The following is an 11,790-nucleotide window of genomic DNA, read 5'->3' on the forward strand; positions in this document are numbered from 1 at the left end:
TCTGCCTTCGGCTCAGGCCATGATCCCAGGGTCCTGGGATCAAGCTCCGCATCGGCTCCCTGCTCCATGGGAAGCCTGCTTCTCCCTCTCCCACTCCCCCTGCTTGTGTTCCTTCTCTCACTGTGTCATTCTCTGTCAGATAAATAAATAAAATCTTAAAAAAAATAAAAATAAAAAATAAATTTATCATGTCCCTCACCAATCCTGTCTGCCTCAGCCAAGTTTTATCTCTGTACCTTCAATATAGAAAGACATGCAAAATAACTAGACTGAGCTGTAGGAGGGTCTTGCATCCTCAGTGCTCAGCCCCATGCCTGGCACATGGTAGGCACTCAGGGAATGAACCAGCACGTGCCAGCTGAACACATATGTGGGCACCACTTCCTCCCATCACAGGCACTGGGAAGACCAGCCACCCCCCTCCTCCGCTTGTCCTCAGGGTACCACTAGTAGTCAGGCTCTGCCCAGGAAGCCATTCAGTCAGTGGTGCTGGTTTTAGAAAGGCTCGTCTCTCTCTCTCTCTTTTTTTTTTGAAGATTTTATTTATTTGAGAGAGAGAGAGAGCACGTGCACACAAGCTGGGGGGAGGGGCAGAAGCAGAGGGAGAAGCAGGCCCCCGGCCGAGCAAGGAGCCTGACTCAGAACTTGATCCCAGGACCCTGGGATCATGACCTGAGCCAAAGGCAGACATTTAACCGACTGAACCACCCAGACACCCCAAGGCTCGTCTCTCTTTTCACATCTTTAATTCTCATGTGGTAGGGAGCAACTCCTACTTTATTAATGGAGAAATTGTTACAGTTCGGATGACTTAGCCAAAGTCACAATGAGCAAAGCTTGCATGGGAGCCGTGTAAATAAAACGTGCATACCCCCTCAAGGTCTGCCCGTGGATGCCGAGGACTTGGTGTCAGGCAGGAGGCCTTTCCACGGCACCGGAGATGAAGATGGGCGTATGTAGCCGCGTACTGCCAGAACAGTGAGGAACTCATTAAGGAGAACCACCAGGAAGTCAATAGTAATGACTGGTTTTTAAACAGGCTTTCCTCAAATTCACTTGTGTAGTACGGGATGGGAAAAAATGAAATCTCTTGAGAATGTTTTGAGGGTGATGCTGTTTGATTAAAGGCATTGCATTGTGGGTACCCTGGGAGGTCCCTTTCCCTGTGATGTGGGAAACAAAGGCAGAAGAAAAATTACATTTCCTTACCACCTACAGCCCACTGACAAGTCCTTGAAACAAGCAGAGTGTTTGTAGGACTGTAGCTGTAGGAACTCAGCTGCCTCGGTGTTAATACTTTGCTAAGGGCAAAAGGCAATCTTAGCCTGACTCCCAGGATCCTTTAAGTCTAACATATAAAAATTCCTTTGGAAACTTCCTTTATCTCTACCTCCCAAGATACCTGTTGGCAATCATCCCCCAAGCATAGGACCCACCGATATACATCTGAAGGGTCTCATGACTGAGGGTTTACTAGACGGTAACAAATGACCTTTTCCCAACAATAGCTAGCCCCCTCAGGATCCTGGAAACCTTGCTTCCAAAATACCTGGGAGACTTACGCTATCCCTGACCCCCTCCCAACTTGAAAGTCTATAATGGGCCACTCATCATGACCCCAGTGCAGCTCCTTCTGCCCACAGGTCCTGTCCCCAAGCTTTAATAAAACCACCTTTTTGCACAAAAGACATCTCAAGAATTCTTTCTCAGCCGTTGGCTTCGAACCCTAATGTCTTTCCTACATCACCTGGGCGCTGTCCAGATGGCGTAGGGGAGCACAGGGTTAAGCCCCATGATGTACAATCCTTTTCCCCAGTGTTGGAGATGAAGCCGGGTCTTGAGTCTGCACCTACATATTCCTGTGGCTTCTCAGAGCCCTGTGGACAAGGCCTGAGGGGACAAACCACGCAGGAAACATCTAAAAAGAAAAAAAACATAGAACAAAAAGTAGAAAGGCTCCATCCCCACTCTTTCTGCTGGGCCCCATTTACTCCTACTCTTTACTTTGCCTCTAAATAAGCCAAAGAAGCTATGTTCCCACTTCCAGGGGAAGCAAAAAAGTTAATCATTCTCTGAGTTTTGTCCTAGGCCCCAAAGACCTGATAACACCTAAGAGGAGCCAGATCCCAAATATGTTCCAGGGCATCAGCTTCCAACAAACCTCGGCCGATGCTGGCATCAATACCCCATCCCTTCAGTGATTTATAAGATAACACCTGTTATTCACCATCACTCGTCTTTGCTCTGACCCTACCCTGGATTCCCGAAGGAACACGTCCCCTAGACTCCTTTCCAATGGAAACCCCTAGCCCCAGCTGACGACAAGACTCATTCTCCTTTCCGAGTCTCCCAACACTCTGTCAGAAGTACACTGTCACACACACTATTCGCTGTCACTCAGGCTGTTACTTCCTCTGGCACACATCTGCTTTTCATCCTGCACAAAGCCAAGGACCCTCTTTGCAGGTCCTGCGGGACCCCCACTCTGGGGTCCTCAGACGCGGCCTGTCTGCATCACAAACACCGTCCCATCTCTTTCCTGTGCTTGCTGGCGTCCTTTGGGTAAAGATGTGTTTTTGGATCCCCGCCTTGCCTCCTCCTAGCAAAGTGATTTGGGCAAATTAAGTAGCCATGCCGAGCCCCAGGGTGACGGGGGTCGCGTGAGATGATTTACATACATGCGTGGCCCAGCTCCTGGCACTTCATAAATGCTCAGTAAGCAAATAGCTACCCTGCTGCTATAAAAACAAAAACAAAACCCCACAGCATCTTGCAGCGTCTCGCAGCAGGTCCTGGCCCACGATAAATGCCGGTTGAATGGAGGCACCAGGAAACACCCCTTTGATGGAGGGAAGATGCTCTTCCCCCTTTTCCTGTTAGCAGAGACACCGTGGTTCACCCCGCCCCCTCACCCCCACCCCAGCACTGCCACTTTGTGTCTATGTCACTTCGTCTGTCACTTAATCCCTCCGAATTTTTCTCTGCATCTTGACAATGAGGACAGCGATCATGAGTCCCCGGGGGCGCTGTGTGAGGCACCAAGGAAGCACCGAATATGGAAAGGTTTTGAGATGCTTCCCCACCCACTAGCCAGCGAAATTTGGTTCTCAATGCACTGGAGGCCCACAATTGCAATGGGGCCCAGCCACTTCCTTTCCCAAGTGGGTAAATCAAACTGGAAGAAAGAGAGCAGCGAACATCACCCAAACCCTGTTGAAAGTCACACGCACCTGTCAGAAAGCAGGGCCCTTGGCAAGAAGCTTTCAGAGAAGGGCCTGGAAGCAGAGTCGTGGCCCCTGGTGGCCCAGGGGTTCTTTCTGGGGTTTGATCTGGAGACCTGTCCTCCAGTGTTTGTGTCAGCTTGTCTCAAACATGCTGGCTCTGTGTTTCTTGGCCTAAGGTCTGGTGGGGTTATAGGGGAGGCCTGGGAGTTTTGTTGGTCAGTGTTGGCCTTTGGATCTGTGGCTGTGGTCTTCTGTCTCTTCCCGAAGGCCAGCTCCCCTGAGCAGACAGCAGGGCACGGGGGCAGGAGCTGATGGGACCGAATGGAACCCTGTAGGACTGGGGTTGGGGTGACTCTCTTGGGCTCCCAGGCTTCATTCCCTGTCCTTCAGCCCAGTCCCTGGTGGATGCCAAGATACTGAAAGTATTGAACGCCATATAACTCGTCAGGAAAATCACCGTGTCCATAGCAGCATTCACTCAGAGCCAGGAAGGGGACACGATCCTGGGGCAACCTGGGCCCAGAGGGAGTCGGGGTGGACGATTCTGCTACTTCTCTTTTCCTGGGTTTTCTGGAGGTGCCTGGACATTGCCGGGAGGTGGGAGGGACGTCCTCTGTAGAGGACACATTTGTTTTTGTGATTAGTCAAAACACAGGGGGGCTGATTCCGAAATATGTGTCCCAGTGGCACAGAATTCAAACTTACAGCAGCATCCATGGCCGACTTTTGTGGGCCCCACTCAGGATCCTTGAAGACTCCCCCTTGAGCTTTAAAATGTAGCCCGTAGGGTGCCTGGGTGGCTCAGTTGTTAGGCGTCTGCCTTCAGCTCAGGTCATGGTCCCAGGGCCCTGGGATCGAGCCCCGCATCGGGCTCCCTGCTCGGCAGGGAGCCTGCTTCTCCCTCTCTCACTCCCCCTGCTTGTGTTCCTGCTCTCGCAATCTCTGTCAAATAAATAAATAAATAAAATCTTTAAAAAAAAAAAAAAATGTAGCCCGTAATTCCCAACGTCCCTGTGGCTTTGCCACCTCATCGGGGTCCTATGAACATGACTGCGGGGTGAGCCCCGTCCTGGCCTCACCGGACACTTAGTGATATTACCTTGTCCCTGCAGAGGCCCGCAGCTCATATCAGGCATCAGGGAACACATCAGAATGCCCATGGGGCTCTTGGTGAGCGTGGAAGAAGCAGAAAACGAAGTTGTGTCCTGTTCTTGGAAACAGATGTTGTGTTCGACACTAGCCAGAGGGAAGGCAGACAGAAGAGGCTGTTGCCAGTATGCTCTGCCCTGTGGCTTTCATCCCCCTGGGCCATACTCCAGCAACCCTCTTCATGTCATTGTGTGTGTGCGTGCGTGCGTGTGCGCGTGCCCAGGCTCTCATTAACTCTGTGCCTCCTGCCTCCCACCGCCTGTCCCGGCTCTGTCGGTCTGTCCTGAGTTCAGGCTACCACCTGTCTGGCCTCCCATCTCTCCGCATGCTTGGGGCTGGAATTTCAAGGGAGGCATCGGAGGGCTCTAACAGCACCTTAGTGACCACTCAGATACACAAACAAGGCCAGTTATGGCCCCTGGGCCCCGAGGCCCCCAAGGTGCCTATCTGCTGCGGGGCTTTATCCTGGTGTTTACTTTCACACCCTTCTGCCGGGCCAGCTCAGTGCCGATGGCTTTCGGGTCCAGGTCTGCGGCAGGTCCGTGAGGGCTCATGTTCCTCGCTGGGGGACAGTAAGGGAGCCTGCGCCCATGGTGGGGGGAGACATAAGAGAAGAATGGGGAAGTGGGTGCCGGGATCAGGCAGGTTACCTCCACAGGTTCTACCTGCTGGGAAGCCCCTGAGAGGGATCTCAACCCGAGGGGCTTTCTAGAGGGCGGCCTGGTGAGTGCAAGATCTTCAGTTCTGGCAGCCCGGGGCTGGGGCCTGCCCAGCAGAACTCCTGTCCCCTGCTGGCCCTGCAGCAGCCTTGGTGACCCCAAATGCACCATGCAGCTCCTGTGACCTGGGGTGTGGGTGGGGCAGTGGGGGATAGGGAGGACCGGTGACCGACTCCTAGTAGGTGCTCAGCAAACATGTGGCATTTGAGAAGCAACGTGACATCGGTGGACATGTTCAGGTTTTAGAGTCAGAGAGACTTGACTGGGGTCCCTGACGCTGCTATCGAGTAGCTGCACTACTTTGGACGAGTGACCTTTATTTCTCGGTGCTTCGTTTTCCTGCTCTGAAAAGGGGGCTCTACGAGTTTCTAACTATACAAGAGGAGGGTGCCTCTGGCCGTGGACGCAGCTCAATAAATGAGCTCACAGTTGTGTTTGGCTGAATGTATTCCCTCTCTCAGCACGCATTCTGCTTTGTGCCAGCCACTGCCACAGGGTCAAGGCTGGGGCATGGAGAGACCGCTCAGGACCACAGTGCCCAGAGCTGAGCAGCCTGACCTGCTGGACGGACCAATCACCAGCCTGGTCCCCCAGGCACAGATATGTGGGTTTCAGGAAACGCCATCACGGAGGGGTGGGGTGAAGGGACAGGAGCGCCTCTGTTTAGCCACTTGCTTACCCAAGTGTCTGTCATACACCTGCCCCCATGCCACGCCCACCAGAATAGTCCTGACACTAAGACATGCGTGCCCACTTACATGACAGACGGCGGTCACTGCTGCCACCTGACACTCAGGCTGACAAAGGACTGAGGAAGCCCAGGATGTCACGACACACCAAAGACAACTGCCGTGTGCCCACATGCTGTGATCCAGAGCTGGGGAGCTGAGCTCTAGACGCCACTCTGTGATGACCAGTTTTCTGTCACAACAGGGCCAGCTGCAGTATGGGAGGCTTTAACTGCACACTAATCTAGGTGCTGCTGTGAAAGCATTTTGTGGATTTGTCAACATCTACAAACAATTGACTTCCAAGCAAAGGAGAGTAGCCTCCATCATGTGGGTGGGCCTCGTCCAATCAGTTGAAGGCCTTAAGAGCGATAACTGAGGTCTCAGAGAAGAGATGTGGTCTCGAGGCTATAGTATCAATTCCTGCCAGAGTTTCTGGCCGGCTGACCTGCCCTACAGATTTCAGACGTGCTGGCCCCTGCCACAGTGTGAGCCAGTTCCTTAAAATAAATCTGTATAAATAGAAGATATATACAAATACACAGACATTTAAAGATATATAAATACAAATTCCACTGGGTCTGTTTCTCTGGAGAACCCTGGCTGATACACCCCCAAGCCAGCTACCTGATCCCCTGAGGGCAGCGCCCAGGCTGCCAGCAGAGAGCTGAAATCCCTGTGGCCTTGGGTTCAACTGGCTTTGACTCCTCGCTTCGGCACTGCTCCGGCCCTCATGAGTAGAGATGGATTTGAGTTGACGTCCCAGGACAGAAGGGGTTTTTAAAAGCCTAGCATACCTTTCTGCAAAACATGGACCCAGGAGTCAGCAGTATAGTTTAGGGGGTGGCACCTACAGATCATGGGCAGACCCAGCCTGCTGCCCTTCTGTGTGAATAAAGTTTTACCGGAACACAGCCATGCTCATTCATTTGTGCATGTCCGTTTTCAGTGTTGTCTATGACTGGCTTGCACTATGATGGCAGAGCTGAGCAGCTGGGCCAGCGAGGGAAGGACTTTTGAGGCTTCTATGAAAGGGGAGCTTCTGGGCTCGATTCCCTAGAACCATCCCCAGCGAGAGGCTCACCAGCCACCTGGGGCCTGAGTGGGGAGGAAAGTGAGTTCTCAGGAAGGTTTGATGATGCAGTTCTCAAACCTAGGGCAGGGGGCTCGTCAAACATGCAGCTTGCCAAGCCCCATCCCTAGAGATTCCGAGGCCCAGGCCCAGGTGGGGCTCAGAAACTTGGGTTTTCTCCCCCAGAGGATCCTGATGCTGGGAATCCCTGGCCCATGTTTTGGGACATTCTGGATTCCCACGCGTCCAGGCTGCAGAAGCCGGTCCCTCCGTGGTGTCTGGGCAGGGAGATTCCCAGAGGGACAGCAGGCCCTTAAGGGCCTCTCCCCAGGACAGTCTGGACCCCGGCTTGGCTTCGGGACGTGGAGCCACTGAGAGCCATAACACAGCCTTGCTCTGTATTACAATCAGCCAGGCCTGGCGGGGCCTGGTCAGCGGAGGCGGGTGGCACTGGCTGGAGCTGCCACCAAGATAAGAGATGGCCTTCTCGGTGCTGAGCCAGGTCCCCCCCTGGCCAATTCACGCCCTTTCCCAAGATGGCATCTGAGCCTGCCCAGGCCCGGCGTCAGGAGGCTGTGCTTTGTTTATCCCCATCCTGCTGAAAGTGGCATCTGCTTTTCCCTGCACGTGGCCACCCAGGCCCCAAATGAGGCCAGCCTGCTGTGACTAGCCTTGTCATCTCTTTGGGACCTCAGCTGCCCCAACCCTAAAATGGAGAGGGAGGTCAAGATATGAAATTCCCACCAAGAGGTCTGGTTAAAGGAGCACGATGAGGTCCAGGTGAGGACAGAGACTCTGTCTCGTTTACTGCTGAGCTCAGAGCAAATGCTCAAAGATGTGGCAGAGGAAATACTCGGCTTAGGGTCCCCTCCAAACGCCCCAAGCATGCTCCCTGCCTGCACACACAGATCATCTCCGGGAGAGGCAGAGAGAGATGAGAAGGCAGCTAATTAACCATCAGCTCTTTATTTACAGCTCAAGAGAGCGCATGCAACACGCCATCACAGGACTACAAGGGCATAGCACCCCCCTCCCCCTGCTGCCCCCACACTTTAAAGAGGAACCACAGCACCCCAGGGAAGTTCCCAAGAGTCAGAAAACCCAATGACTGCAACTGCGGTGGGGGGGGGCACCCCAGGTGCTCCACTTGATTTCCTCTGAAAATAGACCACTCCCAGCCCAGGAGGCAGGGGCTCAGAGCCTGGGAGTTTGTCACTGCTGGTTATTAACCAGGCAAACCGGATCTCCGATTTGCCAACTCACACCTGAAGGTAAATGCCCTGAATCATCCAAAAGTCCCTGACCATCCAACTTTTCTGTTTCCCCTTATGGATCATAGACCTGCGTGTCTCAAACTTGATCGTGCCCAAGAATGGCCTGGGGACTTGGTAAAACCCAGATGGCTGAGGCCCACCGCCTGAGATTCTGGTTCAGCAGGTCGGGGATGGGGCCCGGGACCCCGTGCTTCTGCCGAGCTCCCAGGTGATGCCCTCCCTGCTGCTGGTCCAGGACCACACTGCATAAAGAGGGACTAGGAAGCCTCTCGCACCCAGAAGAGGCTGAGGATCCTGTATCAAACTACCCGTCCTGACTTAGAATTCAGAAAACACACTCCCTGCAATGAAGGTCCTTGGTTCTGCAAACCAATTCCTGCCGCCCCCCTCCCTGACACACACACACGCACACACGCACACGCACACACGCACTCCTGTCTCCCAGAAGAGGAAAGGTGATCATGGAGGTGATGGCGCCAGCCCCATGAAATCCTAAATGGTTTGCTTTTCTGGCTCCTCTCAGTGTCCCTCCCGGCACCCACTTTCCTTGCTCTTCTGTTGTCTTATAAACACGTTCCTTGCAGGTTACATGTCAGTTCACTGACTCTCCTGCTGCAAAGTGAATCCCATTCAAGGCTGTGCCCACCCTCTCAGCACTAGATTTTATTCGGTGTGTTGAATATGGCTTTAAGTGAGGATCCATCTCTGCGGTGGAAGGGGTCGTGGCTTTGGGATTTGACTTGTGGTTCAGTCACCCCTCAAGGGGCAAGCGAAGCTGTCACTTTCCCATGAGGCTCGTCCCTCATACCCTGTGCCCCTCAGCCCATTCCCAGCAGGCTTGGGGGCTACTCTTCACATGGCCGGACGAATCCCAGAAAGGAGTCCCGTGGGAATCGTGCGCACCTCTGGGGAATGGTGTAAGACTCTGCAGAAGGAATGCAGGAGGGCACGGACCACCCATGGTACCACCACCTACTGGTTTCCACTTGGCCTTCTGCTCAGCTCGCCCTCTGGTTGTATTTTTTTGAAACTCATGAACCCCACCCCAGACCAATACCACTTACACCTCTTCCCACTCTGCCTCCGCACCCGGGATCTGTACCTGCTGCCTCGGGCTGAGTCCAGAACAGATTTCCAAACTTCTTTGACCCCAGCACGCCACCCTCTCTTTCCTACAGGAGCATCTCCTGGCCCCAGTATTGCAGGGGAAGGAGCCTGAGTGGTGATTTTGACAGATCATTGTCAAAGAACAGACCACCTACCAAAATTACCCTAGAAAACAAATTAGCCAACACTGGGAGCTTATTATGTGCTTGGCACTGTTCTAAACACGCTATAAGGATTTTACGTTTACTTCTCACAACACTGCTATGACGGGAGAGTCATTATTCCCATTTTACAGATGAAGAAATCAAGGCACAAGTAACTTTCCTAAGGTCACCATGGTGGTGAGAGGTGGAGCAGGCCGTTTGTCACCAGCAGCATTCCCATAGTCCGGAGGACGAGGGCAGAATTCATGCCCAGCTGTACATTAGGGTTGCCTGGGGGAGCCTTGAACACACATGAAGCCCAGACACAACCCAGACCAATGAAACCAGCACCTCTGCAGGTGCACCTGGGCATCATCAGTACCTTTGAAAGTTCCCTAAATTATTCTAACGGGCAGCCAAGTTTGAGACCAGTAGACTGGAGCACGAATCTGCCAAATGATAGCCTGTGGGCCAAATCCAACCTGCCGCCTGTTTTGGGGTAATCTGCAAGTTAAGAAAGGTTTTTACATTTATAAACGGGTTTTAGAAAACCAAACGACAGATAGTAGTTTGTAACATGTGAACATGATATGAAATTCACATCTCAGCTTCCACGAGTAGTTTTATGGGAACACAGCCTAAAATATTTACCTGCCCTTTATGGTAAAAGTTGGCTGAATCCTGGATTAGGGGGAATTGACTTCTGTACTAGCCAAAGAAATCTGAGATAGACCTAAGGAAGAACTTCCAGGCGGAGAGGTTTGTTAAACACTGAGGGGGGCTCTGGGATCTCTAACTCTGGGGTGAGGAGGTTTTAACCCACCCACCTTTGCAACCATGAAATGAAGGTAACTAGGGCAAAGAGCTAGGGCCTGAAGGTCCCATCGCAGAACTCCCCTGCTAGACGGGGATGGTTCCATGGGGCCTTTCAGCTTTGTCCTGACCTTCTGTGCTTTCCATTGTTGATGCCCCAGGGTCATCTGAACTGTTACCCCCCAGACATATGCGATGCCAGACATAAGCAATGCTGTGTTTCCTGCCTGCAGCCCACCCCCCCTTAGGGTTCTAGCACATTCTCAAATCAGCCAGCCCCAGTGAAGCTCACACAGCATGCGTGTCGTCTGGTGTCTTAGACAAAACTGCTGGTGGGTTTGATTTCCAAATAGCCGGCTTTGATCTCTTTTAGTTCCTCTGCCCCACCCCCACCTCTAAGATTCCTTTGCCCATAGAACTTGAATAGGGAGACGTAAGCAAGGATATTTGGTTTCTCCTCGATCCGTCTGCTTTGCCTGGTGCCAGACCCCTGACCCTGACTGATTTTCCCATGGAGTAAACAGCCCTGGCATCGAGGGTGTGGTTCCTCTGGCAGGTGTCCAGGCCTGCGAAGAATTTGGATGGGGAGGGCTTTTGTCATTTGTAGCCTGGTTTGCCCTGGACCAGAGGGCTGACCAGGAGTGAGGTGCCAGGTGTGGGGGTGGGGGGTTTAAGTGGCTCTCCTGGGGTGGCCCTTAGAGCCAGATCTGCTGGGGTAGATGTTCTGGGTGGGTATCGTGGGTCTAGCTTGTGGGGGGTGGTTTCAGAGAACACCTTGACCTCAGAGGAGCCCCAATGTCTCAGTAGGCTCTGCTGCAGAAGTGTGGGGTCGGGGGTGTCTAGAGATGGTCTGTGGGAGGCCTGAAAGCCACTAAGGCCGTATGCAAAGTGGGTGCACATGCGCGATGTGTGCATTATTTTGAGCCCATATCGGCATTCGATTCTCAAAGGGCATGAACTACTATGAAACTAAAGAAGCTGTAAGAGCAATGTCAAAGTGCATGTCCTGGGACTGGGTGAGCAGAGCCACAGAAACAGAAGGAACAGCACTATCGTTTTCCCCAAACACATCATATCTCAGATTACCAGCTCCCAGAGGGCAGCGGCCAATCTTCCCAAATCATGCCTTACCACCAAGCAGGGGCTTAATGCAATGCTTTGTTTTTAAAGATGCTACACCTTTGTTCAGGGAAGGAAGAGAACAGCCTGTTACTGCAGACCTCACCACCGTGAAAGGAACTCCCAGGGAGGGCTTCTCTCTCACTGAAAGCCATGGAGAACTTGGAATAAGTCCGTGGCTGTGGAGAAGCAAGGATGCGGGCCCAGGAACCCGACAGGCTTGGCCCAGGTGCAGATCCCGGCTCAGGCATTTACTCCCTAGGACCTGGGTGCTCTCGGAGGGGTTCTCGCCAGCAGCAGCAGCATGCCCCCGAGAGCTTGTTAAAAATGCAGAATCGACCCAACCAGACTCTGCATGCTACCCAGATCCCAGGGATTCTTACACAGGTTAAGGTTTGAGGAGCACTGATCTGGGACCCTGGACAAGTCCAGTTATAACTAA

At 52.9% G+C, this 11,790-nt stretch overlaps 1 non-coding gene across 1 annotated transcript; it reads left to right on the forward strand.

Moving 5' to 3' along the window:
* The first annotated feature begins 1,737 nt into the window (after window positions 1-1,737).
* Window positions 1,738-1,920, forward strand: LOC118518522 (small nucleolar RNA SNORA73 family). Its single transcript, XR_004908670.2, has one exon. It is a non-coding gene; the product is annotated as a small nucleolar RNA SNORA73 family (small nucleolar RNA).
* Window positions 1,921-11,790: the final 9,870 nt, after the last annotated feature.

This window comes from Halichoerus grypus, chromosome 5, assembly GCF_964656455.1.
Source record: "Halichoerus grypus chromosome 5, mHalGry1.hap1.1, whole genome shotgun sequence".
In the NCBI taxonomy this organism is placed as follows: domain Eukaryota; kingdom Metazoa; phylum Chordata; class Mammalia; order Carnivora; family Phocidae; genus Halichoerus; species Halichoerus grypus.